This window comes from Pantherophis guttatus, chromosome 5 (genome assembly GCF_059756535.1).
Source record: "Pantherophis guttatus breed Tessera chromosome 5, ASM5975653v1, whole genome shotgun sequence".
Lineage (NCBI taxonomy): Eukaryota > Metazoa > Chordata > Lepidosauria > Squamata > Colubridae > Pantherophis > Pantherophis guttatus.
The window spans coordinates 130,687,111-130,704,861 of record NC_142067.1 but is presented as its reverse complement, the minus strand read 5'-3'; positions in this window follow the sequence as shown (position 1 = coordinate 130,704,861).

Genomic DNA, 17,751 nt, shown 5'->3' with positions numbered 1-17,751 from the left:
TCGCAACCTTTTTCTATCCAGCAATTTCAGAATTAAGTTCAGAATTAAAGGCCCACTCCACTCCACTCCACTCCCAATTCCTGGTGTTCTCATATTGCAGTTCCAACTGGTGCTTTGAGGTCACGAGTCTCTTGTTCCAGCTTTGCTTCCTCGGTGGCCTCAACCAAGTTATTCTTTCCCTGGCTTAAGCCTTTGGCTTACCCACCTGCAGAATGCGGAGTAATAATATTGTTCTTTCTTTCAAAACTGAATGGGAAATAACAAGACTATGAAAAGCAAAGCCACCAGAGGGCCTTTGTAGGGTGTTAGATGAACAGCTGTGTGTACATCTGGAAGCTCCCAACCTCTGTTAGATGAAGTAGGGACTATTATCAGGTTTCTGGAGCAGCTTCTTCAATTCCATGCTTCTCTCTTGTACAATGAAGTATCACTTTTTCTGACCAAACCTTTATATCCAAACTTGGTGTGGTTCAGAAGGAATCTGAAATCTGCTGATGTGTTTAAAACTGCAATGATCTGACCTAAATATTAATAATAATAATAATAATAATAATAATAATAATAATAATAATAATAATAATAATAATAATTTTATTTCTATACCGCCCTTCTCCTGAAGGACTCAGGGCGGTGTACAGCCAATTTAAAAACACAAGACACAACAATAATTAAAAATTAAAATAATTAAATAGATTTGGCCGATTTAAAACCCCAAAAATTAAAATACCCCAATTTAAAATTATTATATTGACAGCCCTGCCTGGCAGAACAGCAGGGTCTTCAGTGCGCAGCGGAACACCCGGAGGTCGGAGATCTTACGTATTTCCGGGGGCAGTTCATTCCACAGGGCTGGGGCTCCCACAGAGAAGGCCCTCCCCCTGGGTGTTGCCAGCCGACATAACTTGGCTGATGGCACCCTGAGGAGACCCTCTCTGTGGGAACGGACTGGTCGGTGGGAGGCTACTGGTGGCAGAAGACGGTCTCGAAGGTATCCGGGTCCTGTGCCATGGAGCGCTTTAAAGGTGGTAACCAACACCTTGAATCGCACCCGGAAGACCACTGGGAGCCAGTGCAGCTCGCGCAGGAGGGGTGTCACGCGGGCACAACGAGGTGCGCCCATAACCACCCGCGCGGCCGCATTCTGGACCAGCTGGAGCCTCCGAGTGCTCTTCAAGGGGAGCTCCATGTAGAGAGCATTACAATAGTGAATTTTGGTTCATGGTTGGGCAAAAATGTTTGCCCCTGTGTAGTAAGCAGTAAAATCAGTGCCTACATTTATCCAGGGAACACTTGAATCCAGTTGAAAAAATTTACCTTAATTGTCCTGTTTGATCTTACGGTTGCAAAATTTGGTTAAGTCCAGATTTCAGATTCCTTCTGAACCACATCAAGTGTAATAAGACATTACTACAAAATTTGCAGGTGATTTTTGCCATTTTAAAAGCATGTTAAGAAGGTAGTGTTTAGTTCAGCGGATTCATCATTTTAATCAGCGGATTGAATTTTCAATTCTTCCTGTCTCACACAATCTGATTTCAAAGTATAAGGATATTTTGTAGGACTATAATCCCTGGAAGGGGAAAAAAAAATAAATTAAGAACTAGAAAAATTCTCCAAATCCATTTTAACGTCTTGACCCTGACTCCCTCCTCCTCCTTGTACACCAAAATCACAGTAGTAGAACCATAATATTGGGGAGAGAATGATGCGAAAAGAGATGTGAGATGGTGAGTATTGTATCCCTACAACCTAGAAATGCATGGATTTCCACCAGAAGATTCCCGCTTTCCAAGGCTTTCCTTGCAAAGATCAGAGTTGCAAGTCTTAAACAGCTGATGAATTTGGCCATTTAAAGTATGATGTGCAAATCCTGATCATCCTTTAGAACATATTTTTTTTCTTTTTTTCTCTGAGACAAACCCAAAATGTTTAAAGTTCCCAGTGTGGCATTCTGAGCTCTGTTTACAGAATTTCACCTTAGCACTCAACCTTCCCGTAACAATTTTTTGGATTTTTGGGAACTTAGATTCTTACCACTCCCCCATCTACCTCTCCACTTCTTTGTGCACCTGGGTATGTGTATGCATGTGTGTATATATATATGAAAATACTTCTTTTCCACCCTGGAGAAACCTTGTTTGCTTCCTTGTTCTCCTTCCCGCCCAACAGCTTTGAGCCAAACAATCAATGTGGCTCCTCTCAACTTTTTTCCCCCCTTTTCCAATTAATTAATTTAAATTGACCATTAAGTCAGCAGAGGTTTTGATTGATATTTTCATTAACAGCCCTCTCATGCAGACCTGTCCAACACCTAAGAAATGTATGATAATGTCCAATCTGCATGAAGGGCCTGAGCCTCTCCCTTCACCTCTCAGTTCCAGTGAGTTATTACTCGAATTGTGCTGGCTGTTTCATTGAGTGTAATTTGAATACAGATTAGCTGCCCTGGTGTTCCAGAGCTTTAGCATTATCATTACTGGGGACAGTAATTTGACTGATGAACACGTGGGTTATCACAAGGTTATCACCTTCACAGTTCTGGAAAAGTCTCCCACCCCACACGTGGAGAGAAAGACACCGGCAGCTTCCGTGGCAAAATTAAGCTCTGTAAATTGGTTCCTCCAATAACTTATTGAATAAATTCCTTTCCTAATTAAAGAACCGATATCCTTCTTTACTCTCAGATATTCCAAGGCTTTATTAGATTGATGAACTAATATCAATTTGACTTTCTTAAAAAATGTGAATTAAGCGCCTTCATCCAATTACACACGAGCACTCCATTCGTGTAAAGTGATTTAGAAAGCTAAAGGGACAAAGGAAATATATTGGCTTGAGCTCATGAAAGCAATTATTATTCGGCCACTCCTTCTCAAAAGACATGCTTTTTCTTAATTAGGATGAAAAAGAATGAACAAAAAAAGAGTCTCCATAATTTACAGGAAAAGGAATCCAGACTGGGATGATACTGAAATTTCTGCTTAAGTTATAGTATAGCTAGGCCACTCAACTATAATTATCTAATCCTGTGATGAGTTAAAGTACTCAAGGCGTTAAATTCGGCTCCATTATAACCGAAAACCAGGGCTTTATGCTAATCTTTCAACTCAAGGAATGTGAAAGATGCAAAAGAAATGAATTTATAATTTGAACCGAAGGGAAAGCATTAGTGTGAAAGTTGCAGTGGAGCTGAATTCATTGGGGCAAAAGGTTCAGAGGTTGTGATAAATGCACCTGTCAAAAAGCCAAATAAATCCAAAATTCATTGTGCATCAAAAATGTTGGAAGTTCAATTTACAGTAGCTGCGCAGATGACAAGGAAAGCTAGTTTAAAATGAACAAACATCAAAAGCTGACATGTTTGAAAAGCCAATTGATTCCATTCAGGACTCATTATCAGCAATGAAGATTTAATAGGATCAGGATTGAATTTCATATATTCAAAATTGTCTGTCGCATGATATTTTCATAAGAAAGTATCCGGGAGGCTGAAAATCACCATAATATTTTTTGACCCCAAATTGTAAGTGCTTCTTAGGAAAAAATATTGTCTCAACAGAGATTCTAGATTTTGTGCTTCTATGATTTAATTGGAAGAAAATATCCAAAGCAATGGTTTTTTTTTAAAAAAAACAAAAAACAAAACAAAAACAAAAATGTTTTGCCAATGAGGCCAGTTGATGTAAATCAATTAATCATGAAAACAATTTGGCATGTGGAAAATTGAACCTTTAGTTAGATGCTATCAGCTCAATATCCTTTCTATTGTCCCTGGATAGAGATAATACTTCTCTTATCTTCCTGAGAATCTACCTCCTCTACTTGAACAGAAATGATCAAGTGATAGTTATAAAACCCTTGATGTTTGTCCTTGGATGAAAGAGGCCCACAGAGACATAAAAACATCCGTTACTAGAATTGCAGTGCTGAATTTTTACAACCTGGTTAAAGTGAGCCATTCAACCTTTCCGTGGCATCTCTGATTTAAAGGGGTCTTTAGGGCGGGAAACGCTCCAATCCTCAGGTAGAAATGCCTTTAAATGGAGAAGACCCCATAACCCACCTGCCTGAGGGTTTGGAAGTTTATTCTACTTGAAAGAAGATCAGCAGAACAAGCTGGTTCTTTGAAGTCACTGGGCATTTAGATCCATTCTTCCTGTGATTTCGTTCAGTTCTGAGTTTAAAACTGAGATTCCAAGAAACAAGGCCTTGACTATGTGGAGCCAAACAAGGCCCAACCTTCATCAGAAGAAGCTTCCTGCTTCCAGTGTCAGGGTTCCAAGTAACACCCCCAATGAAAGAAGACTCCGAGGCTTGAAGTTCCTCAAAGTTCCATTTTAGTAGAGATGTCATATTGGCACACCTGGGAAAACCCGAATCTGAAAGTTTCCAGGTTTTCCCCACCCAAAGAAAAGTTCAAGACCCTGCCCAGCACCCACATGTCCATCACATGATCCCATCAAGCACTGTCCCAACTGGAGATGCCTCCCAGTCACCTGACTCCAGGTGCCAGGGCAAGACGTCCTTGACTCTCTGAGAAAAGAGTGTTATTATGGCTAGATATCTCCCATACTCCATATAATCCCCCTTCCCATTTTCCCACAGTAGAAAATGTGGCAGGCCTGAAGGCCCAATGTAAAAGATGGCTTCCATGCCTGAACTGGTAAAGCATTATCCAAGGGGCGGTCACAAAGAAGACGGGGTCAACCTAGTCTCCAAAGCACCTGATGGCAGTAGAAGAAGCAACAGATGGAAAACTAATCAAGGAGAGAAGCAACTTAGAACTAAGGAGGAATTTCCTGACAGTGAGGACAATTAACCAGTGGAACAGCTTCCTTCTAGAAGTTGTGGGTGCTCCAACACTGGAAGTTTTCAAGAAGAGATTGGACAACAATTTGGCTGAGATGGTATGGGGTCTCCTGATTGAGCAGGGGGTTGGATTAGAAGACCTCCAATATCCCTTCAGACACAGTTGTGCCTTTTCAAGCAGGAGCTGTGAGTTTAGCAAGACCCCCAAGTTACACATCATCCCATCCAAGATCAGAGATGAAATATCCCCTGATTTGAGCAGGCCAAACACCCAAAGCCAGCCAGTCAGTCTTGGTAGGACCATTGAGTCAGATCCTCACAGCCTCTAGACACTTGAGACAGAACTTGGATGGCTTCATTTGGCTGGAGTAAAAAGATATGGTTTCTATCTGGAGCCTCCAGATGTTGTGGGTGCTTCATCACTGGAGGCATTTAAAAAGAGACTGGACAGCCATTTGTCTGAAATGATCTAGAGTCTCCAGCTTGAGCAGGGGGCTGGACTAGAAGACCTCAGAGGCCCCTTCTAACTCTATTATTCTGTTAAGAAGGGAATGTCACATGTGAATGGGGTCCCTGGAGATGTTATTGCCATCCCAAGCACCTTATTTCAATAGATCTCTCCTCAGAACATATGATTTTATGCTTATTGGATCTCCTCAAACAAGTGTCTATGGAGATTCTCAGTCACCCAGGTCCTGGTTGTCCCAAAGGTGCTTTTTTAAGAGGCAACTGGACTTTCTTGGTTTTTCTTTGAAGACGTTTCGCTTCTCATCCAAGGAGCTTCTTCAGCTCTGATTTTAGATCTTCAACACAGTCTTTGCAACAGTTTCAAGAAGGCTCCACACCATTTGCACCACTCAGGTGACCCTGAGATCACAGATAAACCTCCAGGTGGCCTCAATGACTCTCTCAAAGGATGCAAGTGACCAGCTGTCTGCAAGGAGTATAAATCCTTCCATTCCCCACCATTCAGTCAGAGCTGAAGAAGCTTCCTGGATGAGAAGCGAAACGTCTTCAAAAGAAAAACCAGAAAGTTTAGTTGCCTCTTGAAAAAGCACTTTTGGGCCCTCAAATAAGGTTTGAAAAAGGTTGGATGTTCCATTTTTTTGAACTGGTCTTCCAAGACAAATTTGAAGCTCTTTAATGCCTGTGGTCTGAGCTTGTCAAACAGTGACCTTATTTTGATTTCAAATTATTACCTGCCAGATTAATTTTGGAAAGAAATATTACCGTGAAGGACTTTTAATGCGATATTGAATGATATTCCTAAAACAGAGGCTTTGTCATTTCATGAATAATTTTTAGGGAAATAGAAAGAAACTTCTCCTCCTGACTTTAAGGAATGGATTCAGGATCTGAGTCTATTGGTTAACCTGGTTTCCAAATTCTCTGTGTCCCAGAATGAGAAAATGAAGCAAAATGTTTTCATGGGGTCTATATTGAAGGACCGAACAACTTTCACACTGATACAAATGGACTTTATAAGAGCTTTTATCTCTTTTCCTCCATTAATTAGTCTTTGTTTTTTCACATTTATTTTAACCACCATAAAATACGTAAAAGGCCTCGTAAAAGGCTCATTCACTCTATGACTGTTGTTTGTCTTTGGCCTGCAGCTTTCTGTATTTCCCTTGCTGTACTTTTCTATATAATTTCTATTAGAAATGATGCAACAATTTTTATTTGGTAAATTTATATAGCTGCCTATCTCACAAAGGGGGCAGCAAACAAAATAAAAAAAGAATAGTACAACTGCAACAACAACAAAACCATAACAAAGAGCTTTAAAAATCTTAAAAGCAATGAAACCATTAAAACATAATTTGCTGAAGTGCAGAGTCAGTTTTCCTACCAATGCAACCACCTTACAGGTTCTAATCCCACATTTCTGGAACCTCAGGGCAGATGGCAAAGCCAGGTTTTCAGACTTCGTTTGTTTTTATTTTAAAATTTTTACTAGAAGAACCCTAAATGTACCTCTTCAGATTGTTTTGAGGAGAGTCAGTCAGTCTGTCTGTGTATATCTATCTATCTATCTATCTATCTATCTATCTATCTATCTATCTATCTATCTATTTATCTCCATGCATCCACACATTCATCCACGCTCCTTCCTTCCTTCCTTCCTTCCTTCCTTCCTTCCTTCCTTCCTATCTATCTATCTATCTATCTATCTATCTATCTATCTATCTATCTATCTATTTATCTCCATGCATCCACACATTCATCCACGCTTCTTCCTTCCTTCCTTCCTTCCTTCCTTCCTTCCTTCCTTCCTTCCTTCCTTCCTATCTATCTATCTATCTATCTATCTATCTATCTATCTATCTATTTCCATGCATCCACACATTCATCCACGCTCCTTCCTTCCTTCCTTCCTTCCTTCCTTCCTTCCTTCCTTCCTTCCTTCCTTCCTATCTATCTATCTATCTATCTATCTATCTATCTATCTATCTATCTATCTATCTCCATGCATCCATGCATCCACACTCCTCCCTCCCTCCCTCCCTCCCTCCCTTCTTTCCTTCCTCTATCATTAATCAGAATCCCAACTAGTACCAAGCCCTTTCTCAGGGCTCCAGAGCTGTTTGATATGTTCTCATTCTCTCAGTTTAGACGTGCGATTATTTTACAGTTGCATTCTTTCTGCAGAATTTCTTATGGCAACCAACACGTTCCTTTAACTCAGTTGCATTCTTTGTCACAAAAAGAGATTTATTCTTCAACACATGAAGTGATTACCAAGATAGCTGCTGGAGAGAGTGGCTCTTTTCTATATTTTATATGCTTTAAGGCTTTTTATTAGCTTTGTGTTCTTGCACTGAGAGACCACCTAACATGTAAAATTATTCTTTTAGATATAAAGACCAGGAGCAATTTAGAAATAATACACAAATAAAATGGGCCTTTTTAGGCATTACTAGTTGATCAGAAATGAGATGATCACATTGTAAATGGTGCTACTGACCACTGATGGTGCATATACATTAACTTTGCCCTGTCTTAAATGAACTAAATAAGATAGTGAACAGACACATCACAAATGCTGTAGAAGTTACAATCCTACCCAGATGTGGGTACGTTTTGAAGGAAGGAGTGGAAACGATCTGTTCTCAGTAAAAGCTGCAACCGGCGCTGATGAGTTTATTCTGAAAAATTAAGGAAACTTAATAAGGAACTCTTTGGTTTTCTTAACCTTCAAAAGCTCTCTTCTTTCATAAAGCTGGTGTAAATATAGCAATAACAACATCAGATAAAAGCAAGATGCATCAAAAGATTTAGGGGACTTGTTGTGTATTTAAAAGAATTATATCTTGTTTATAGTACAGTATAAAATGCACAACTGATTTATATAGCAGCTAGTCCATGGCAGAGGAAATCTCATTTCAATCATAAATGGCAGGATTTGATTTAAGAATTCATTCTTTAATGGGTCTGCAATGTTCAAATTTAAACTCGCTCAATTCATCAGCAAAATATTCAATACGGGGCACTGGGAACTCATTTAGGCAAACAGTGACTTTTAATATAAATTTTCCAGGAGATTTCTTCATTGATTGAGCAGTTTAGTGCAAAATGATTTGTGCGATACATTCTCCAGGATCAATGAAGGTTGAGTCAATGGCTAATATAAAACCATCATCGCGCCAAGTACAGAGCGCATAGCAATGAACTTTGACTTCACCCTGAACTGCTTAGAAGGAAGACAAGGGTCTGATCGAGTCAAGGAGAAACGGGGGGCTGCGGTTTGGACATCTCCACCCTGGGCCTTTGTATTCTGTTGCTCAGGGCTTTCCTTCTTGATGGGCAAAAGGGTCTTCCAGCCATGATGGAAACCTTAACCGATTTGTGATGTCCCCCATCCCAACCTCTATCCTGCCTAAATAATAGAACAACAGAGTTGGATGGGACCTCAGAGGTCTTCTAGTCCAACCCTCTGCCCAAGCAGGAGACCCTACGCCATTCTGGACAAATGGCTGCCTAATCTCTTTTTGGAAACCTCCAGTTATCTTTGTCTCAACTCACCAGCAAAAGTCTGACTTCCCTCTATGATATTATATCATAAAGTCTACCAGATTTGACAGATCTTGAGTCTGTCTTAAGAGAGAGTTAGGGGGGAAGCATCAGAAAATGGTATCTATGGAGATTTCTCGGTCATCCAGGTCATGGTTGTCCCAAAGGTGCCTTTTTTAAAAAAAAAAAAAGGCAGCTGGACTTTGTTTTTCCTTGAAAACATTTTTCTTCTCATTCAAGAAGCTTCTTCAGTTCCAAAGAACCAAGGAAGCTTCTTGGATGAGAAGCGAAATGTCTTCAAGGAAAAACAAAGTCCAGTTGCCTTTTGAAAAAATCACCTTTGGGACATCAGAATGCTGTATATTCCCTTCAACTTGTAGAAAAAGAGAGAGACAGATGGACTGAATAGTCACCTCTAGGTGACACGGGTGGGAATTTATTTATTTGTTACTTTTTTATGGTGCTCATCCCCTCTATATGGTGGCTCTGGGTGGCTTTCCGTTTATAAAACAGATAGAAAAATGATTAAATATATTAAAATAGTATAACTACACAGGTTAAAATGTTAAAAACTACTTATAAATCTAATAAATAAATAAAGTTCAAGAAGGACTTCTCATTTAGACTGGAAGACTTTCAGCTTATTCCAATGGAGGCAATCAAAATACTTCTAGTATCTGTGAAAGCTAGAAAATAAAATTTTAGACTTTGGTTTGGTCTTAAGAAAGTTATTGCTTCCCTGCTAATATTTCAGGATGTTTTTTTTTTCAAATAAAAAAATGCAACTTGACATTATACAAACATCTTCCTTTCTTCCTTCCTTCCTTCCTTCCTTCCTTCCTTCCTTCCTTCCTTCCTTCCTTCCTCCCTCCCTCCCTCCCTCCCTCCCTCCCTCCCTCTGTAACTTCTAATACTATCCAGAACAGGTTTCTATGCAGATTCCGTGCTAATGAAGGCCAGTCCTTTATTGATTTAATTTCCAGATTATTTACAGTTCAGCAAGTGATGTTGCTCAGTTCTGGCACATCCTGTCAGCCTCTTGTGAGCTACGAGGCAAAAGATGATGAACGACTGAAGGAAATGGGTGATCCTTTGAACCGTAAGGTCTCACATAGATTGTCCCCTGCCTGGTATCATCTACCATATCAGCCCAGATGTGGGCTTTGCTCTCACATGGAAATCAATGGAGCACCAAACCCTGAGTTAAAGCACACGTCTTACTTTGTACATAGATGGGCTATGGTGGCGCAGTGGTTAGAGGGCAGTACTGCAGGCTACTTCTGCTGACTGCCGGCTGCCTGAAAATTGGCAGTTCAAATCTCACCAGGCTCAAGGTTGACTCAGCCTTCCATCCTTCCGAGGTGGGTAAAATGAGGCAATATGCTGACTCTGTAAACTATTTAGAGAGGGCTGTAAAGCACTGTAAAGCAGTATATAAGTCTAAGGGCTATTGCTACAGATATCAGAATAACAGAGTTGGAAGGGACCTTGGAGGTCTTCTAGTCCAACCCCCTGCTCAAGCAGGAAACTCTATATCATTGTAGACACATGGTTGTCCAATCTCTTCTTAAAAACCTCCAGTGATGGAGCATCCACAACCTCTGGAAGCAAGTTGTTCCACTGGCTAATTCTAATGTCAAGAAATTTTTCCTTATTTCCAGGTTGCTTCTCTCCTTGATTAGTTTCCATCTATTGCTTCTTGTCCTGCCTTCTGATGCTTTGGAGAATAGGTTGACCTTCTCTTCTTGTGGCAACCTCTCAATACTGGAAGATGCTATCCTGTCACACCTAGTTCTTCTTTTCACTAGACTAGAGATACCCAATTCCTGCAACCGTCCTTCGTGTGTTTTAGCCTTCATATTTTAGAATGATAATCTACAGTAAATCTAGCTTTAAAATGGGAATTACTTGGGACACTACCTTATTATCTGCCCTAGCAAATCTGATCACATACACCACACATAGCAAACTAGGCTATAGTCCCAGATAGCATAAGCAAAGGCTGAAAAAGTTTGCAACCTCTAATTCAACATATTTTGTGAACACCTGAATGGAGAAAGCTGGTTTAATGAAACAAAATTAAGCCACTTTTTGGGGGGGACTTTGTACCTGTCTATGGGGTAAACTAAAATAATTTGTGCTCTTGGTTTCCTAAAAACTAAGCTAAATTCTTCTATTGAACCAGTAAGGAGGGTGTGTGGGCCATGGAACACCGTATTAAAGATAGCTAGCAGTTGCTAAGATTCAATGGTCATAGAGTTATTTTTTTCAGCACTGTCATAACTTCAAAAGGTTGCAGAAGGAGGCAGTCTGTAAGCGAGGCCCCCGGTGCTCCACGGCCTCGCTGGATGAAGTTTTGGTCTTCTCCGTACAAATGCAGTTAAAGAAACATTTCTTCCATTCCTAGGGCATCTCAAGGAGCCCTGGATCACTAGCTGCCTACAAGCTGCAAACTTTGTGTTTAGGTGGTGAGATCTTATCAAAGTCTAATTTATCTTGAGATCAATGTCATCTTCAGAAGACCTTAGGGACAAAATGATTTTAGCGGCTTCTCTTTCTTTCTTCAGCCAACATTCCGGGTTGCTCTCGTAGCTGTCGGATGTCCTGCCCTCTTTCCTTGGAGCTCAGTTTGCACAACCCGCTGAACAGCCGAGTTACTAAGTCAGCGAATGAAGTGATTCACTTGACAAAATGTGGCAAGAAAGGTCGTGAAGCAGGGTAAAACTCACTTAACAACGGTCTCATTTTGCAACAAAAATTTTGGGACAGAAATGTCTTCTGTTAAAGGCCATCTCCCCCCACCCCACCCATTGACCAGCAAGGGACACCAAGGCAGCCCCCATTATTCAGTCCCCTTCAAAGGGTTATAAATACTGAGATCCATTAAGAAAAAACTACGTAATGTTGGCTTTAAACAAACTCAATCCATCATCCTTCCTAACATACACATTTTTATTTTATTTATTTTATTAGTCATATTTCTATGCCGCCCACTCTCCGAGGACTCTGGGCGGCTTACACCAAAGACAGTATACTAAATAGCAATCTGGGTCCTCATTTTACCCACCTCGGAAGGATGGAAGGCTGAGTCAACCTTGAGCCGGTGAGATTTGATCCGCTGATCTGCTGAACTAGCAGTCAGCTGAAGTAGCTGCAGTGCTGCATCCTAACCACTATGCAACCTCAGCTCTTCACATCCTTTCCTTTAGGGTGATCAGCCCACCAGCAATGGAACACAACCGATGTGAGATCCCATTTCTCTTCATCAGCTTGACTTCTGATGAAGAGGATGGGTGGGGGGACATTAAGAGGAACAAAAAAACCCAACACTGCATATCAAATAAGCCTCTGTTGGACCTTCCCAACTTCTTCTGTTATACATCGAGTCCACACACACCTTACCCGGAGTGTATGAACAGAGGCATAGAATCAAAATCATGTGACGTGTTACTATCACTTTATAAAGCCATAGAAAAGAATGGGATGGCATGGGATGGGATGGCATGGCATGGCATGGTATAGCATAGCATAGCATAGCATAGCATAGAATAGAAAATATGGGATGGGTTGGGATAGGATGAATAGAATAGAATAGAATAGTTGGAAGGGACCTTGGAGGTCTTCTAGTCCAACCCCCTGCCCAGGCAGGAAACCCTACACCACTTCAGACAAATGATTATCCAATCTCTTCTTTAAAACTTCCAGCTTTGGAGCATTTACAACTTCTGGTGGCAAGTTGTTCCACTGGTTAATTGTCCTCACCGTTAGGAAATTTCTCCTTCATTCTAGGTTGCTTGTCTCCTTGATGAGTTTCCATCTGTTGCTCCTTGTTCGGCCTTCAGGTGCTTTGGAAAATAGTTTGACCCCCTCTTCAGTCTCCGGACATGTCTTGGACAGGCCTCAGTGCTTAAACCCAGATCTATTTTGGCATCACTGCCGATGAGAAAGGATCAGGGCAAAAGTCTAGGATCTACATGGAAGAGACTTTAAATGAAATCCCCTTTAGGGGAATTTGCTTTTTCTGGAAATGTATCAAGGTATTTGATCATAATTTCGATCCAGTGTTTCTCAGGCATCAAATAAGGCAGCCTCCCCGGTGTGGGCATGAAGGCCTATCAAAGCAGAGAAGCTCAGGGCACCGGGAACGAAACGGTATTTGCCTGTTTATGTGAAGAATGATTAACTTTAAATGAATCGTTGACCTTTCTTGAATGACATGTGACCTGTAAGATATCAGAGCTGTAGATCACGAGCTATTCTGGAAAATTGCTGCCTGCCAACTGAAAATAAACAATAAGATATCAAATATAGTTTGGTAAAATTGACTTGGTTTAACACCGGGGTGGGAAAAAAGTGAATTATTTTGACTCACCAGTCAGAACGCATCAATTCATTTCAGATCATCCTTGATCTGAAACTGGAGGTGCTTTTTTTGGAGTTTTTTTCCCCCCACGTTTCGTAAATTGATGTCTGCTGGAATGCGAGCCTTATTTATACCATATACGCTTGAAGAAGAAATCTAAATAGAAAGATGGCTAGGATAAAATATTCCAAAATGTTTTAGAGTGATGAGGATGGCTGTCTCAGTATACTCTTCAGTTTGAAAAGTCAGACAATAAAGTCAGACATTTTTTAAAAATAATGGTTTGAATTTTATGGCCAATTAAAGCAACCTTGAACGGAAACTGTTCCAGTGTAATCTTTTTGAGAGTAATCCATTTTATACTGTGCAAACCAAGCAATAAGCTATTGAAACCTGTTACAGCAATGCTTTTTCTGCAAGTTTTAATTAATATTTGCTAAAGGTGCCACATTTTAACAGAACTACCGTACCCGTGAATCATAGCTACCAAATAGCCATTTCAGTTTTTCATTAACCAGAATGCAAATGTTAGGCTTATCACTGGGTTGATATGTAATTCTTGTTGTTGTTCAAGATCAGATCTAAGAAGATGGTATCTGGGTCAACTTCCCACTTAGAGGGGCCCAAATCCTGACTTACTTTTCTTGTTCCTTTCTTTCCTTTTAATGATTTGCCTTCCCTTCTTTTTTTCCTTGTTGCCTGATGTGTACTTCCTTCCTTCCTTCCTTCCTTCCTTCCTTCCTTCCTTCCTTCCTTCCTTCCTTCCTTCCTTCCTTCCTCCCTCCCCGAGTTGTGGGTGCTCCATTACTGCAGGTTTTCAAAAATAGACTGGACATCCCTTTGACTGGGATGGTATATAAGGTATCCTTCCTTGAACACGGGGTTGGACTAGATGACCTCCAAGGTCCCTTCCAACCCCAGGATTCTCTCTTTTGTTTTCAGCGCTAACAAAATACTATTGGAGATCACAGAGAATTACTAGCAGCCCATACATTTCATGTTTTAAGCCTCTGGCTAAGGCCTACCAGCTTTAAAACAATATCATTAGATTAAAAAAAAAAAAGCAATTGCAACCAGCAAGCCTATATATTTATTTATTTATTTATTTATTTATTTATTTATTTATTTATTTATTTATTTATTTATTTAATTTCTATACCGCCCTTCTCCCGAAGGACTCAGGGCAGTGTACAGCCTGATTAAAAGCACAAAGACAGACAAAATTTAAAAATAATTAAAATTATTAAATGATAGGCTCAATTTAAAACCCTAAATTTAAAATCCCATTTTAAAAAACCCAATTAAAATCTTTACCTTGATAGCCCAGCCTGGCGGAACAACAAGGGTTTGAGGGCACAGCGAAATACACGGAGATCAGAGATTTTACAAATTTCTGGGGGCAGCTCATTCCAAAGGGCTGGGGCTCCCACAGAGAAGCCCCTCCCTCTGGGTGTTGCCAGCCGACATAATTTGGCCGATGGCACCCTGAGGAGACCCTCTCTGTGGGAGTGGACTGGCCTAACATGCAAACTTTGAAAACAATAGATTATTAATAAGCAAATGAGAAAAAAACATTGTCCAATTCTTTTCATTATTACTGCAAATATAAAGAGAAACTTCAGTGGAGACAATCAATTGAAATTAGATATGCTAATAGATTAACAGAAAAAAAAACATTCTCCCTGTTTCCATGATCCTGCAAATGTTTACCACAACATGCTAAAAGCCAATTTTGCTGACCAGTTTAAACCCAGAATTGCACAAAAGAAGCCACATTTTGTGTAGTGCCCCATAGATCAAAGGGGGAAAAAAATCACTGTTGTCTCTTTATAGGAATCCTAATTTTTTTTAAGCCAAGATAAATTTGGTTTGTGTTTACATGTGTAAATATATGTATGTGTCTTTTTGTTTAGCAGGAAAAACTAATTCATTCAACCAAACAAGTGACTACGTAGCAGATGAATAAAGTAGAAACAATATAGGAAAGATTAGTAGAGACCTGTGTTAATCTGAATAATATTGGGTTGGCTTTAGTTCTACTGAAATTAATTGAGACAAGTTATTCATGACTAATTTAAAATCCTATTGATTTTAGTAGAACTAAACTGTGACAAAGCTCCTCGTGATTCAACCTATTAATAATATAGAAATAGATATTAACCAGCCTGAAATAGAAATAAAATAAGTTACATAAACCAGCCCATTAATATTGCTTTTCATATTCATGCATCTTCCCCAAATATAGTGTGATAAAAACAATAAATCAACAGCCTTACTACGTGCATCAGTAAGATTATTCACAAAAAGATGAATAAGAATAAGAACTCACAATTCTACTGCTACCTCTTCGTTGTAACAAATTGCACAAATAATCATTAACATTTTTCACGAAGTTTGCAATGTGTCTCATGCAGCCTAAAAGGTTTATATTTGTATATTTTCTTCTTTTAACTGAAAATATGCAGTCAGTGTTGCATTGCCATTGGACTTCATAAAGTTTAAACATCATAGCATTTACATCTATTTCTACAGTGTGAAATCAGCAACTTAGCAGCTGTCAACAAATTCAATGGCAACTCATAAGAACATAGAATAATAGATTTGGAAGGGACCTTGGAGGTCTTCTAGTCCAACCTTCTCTTCGAGCAGGAGACTCAATACCATTTCAGACAAATGGTTGTCCAGTCTCTTCTTAAAAGCCTCCAGTGATGGAGTACCACAACTTCTAGAGGCAAGCAGTTCCACTGGTTGATTGTCCTCACTGTCAGGAAATTTCTCCTTAATTCCAGGTTGCATCTTTTCTTGGTTAGTTTCCATCCATTGCTTCTTATCTTGCCTTTTAGTTCTTTGGAAAATAGTTGGACTCCTCATCTTTGTAGGAGCCCCTCAAATACTGGAACACAACTATCATGTCTCCCCTAGTCCTTCTCTTCATTAGGCTAGACCTACCCAATTCACTATATTCTAGATAGCCCATAAGAAAGGCTGAGAAGGCCAAAGAATGGAGGCCTTCTCACTGGAGAAGACTCCTGCGAGTCCCTTGGACTGCAAGACGATCAAACCGGTCAGTCCTAGAGGAGATCAACCCTGACTGCTCTTCAGAAGGCCAGGTCCTGAAGAGGAAACTCAAAGACTTTGGCCACCTAATGAGAAGGAAGGACTCACTGGAGAAGAGCCCAATGCTGGGAAAGAGTGAGGGCAAAAGAAAAAGGGGACAACAGAGAACGAGGTGGAAGGAGTCGGCGTGAGCTTAAATGGACTCCAAAGGATGGTAGAGGACAGGAAGGCCTGGAGGAACGTTGTCTATGGGGTTGCGATGGGTCGGACACGACTTCACAACTAACAACAACAAGATAGCCTGCAAGGAGATATCACTTGCCAAGTAATGCAGGTTAAAAAAAGGTGTATTAAAAAAATAAAATAAAACCAGGAGAACAAAAAACGAATTATCAGAAGATTCATAAATGGCATGTCCCAAGTACTTTGAAGTCTTTAGCAAATAAAGGAATGAATTCAGTTTATGCTAGCTGGGCAGTGCCATGTTTCAAACTGTCCTGTAGGCCGAAAGTCACAGCCATTTTGAAATAATAGAAAATATTTGTAGCTCGAGTTTTAGGTTTTGGCCGAGGTTTGCTCTCCAAGCTTGTTTCAGTTTAGTTTCCGAATGTTCCGTTACCAGACTAGGTAACATCATCAGTGGGATTGTCTTGTCCTATTCTCCTTAGTTTATAAACTGACCACACTGGACACAAGACATTTATAAGCTAAGGAGAATAGGACAAGACAATCCTGCTGATGACGTTACGTAGTCTGGTAACGAAATGTTCGGAAACCAAATTGAAACAAGCTTGGAGAGCAAACCATGGCCAAAATCATATCCACTTTTTCTGCAAATTTCTGAAGATAAAATTCACACCCCTGGCAGGGGTGGGTTCTACTTAACTTTACTACCGGTTTGCAATGGGGCCGCACTTGCGCTTGCTTCGTGCGCGCAGAAGCTTCTGCACATGCACAGAAGTATTTTGATGACGTCAGGGTTGGTGGGCGGAGCCTCCCACCGGTTTTACTACCAGTTCTATAGAACTGGTGCGAACCGGGGGCAGCCCACCACTGACCTCTGGTCATATCTAGCTTTTAATTTCTAAAAATATGTACTGATCTTTAATTTGTGTATTCATTATAACTAGAAGGATTCTGTATTCAGTTGCATAATAGTTAAACCTTTAATTCTAGGCAAATATACCACAGCTAGTCCCCGACTTACAAATATTCGGTTAGTGACCACTCAAAGTTACAACAGGACTGAAAAAAATGACTTATAAACTGGTTCTCATGTCTATTGCCATCTCAGCAACCTCATGGTCACGTGATCAAAATTCAAGCATCTGGTAATCAATACGAATGTACATATTTATATACGTAGCATCTTGGAGACACAAGATTGGCATTTGCAACCTTCCCCACTGGCCTCTGACAAGGGAAGACAAGCGGGGAAATCAGATTTGCTCAACAACTTTGTGATTCCCTTAATCGCAGTGATTTGCCTAATAACCAATTACTAGTAA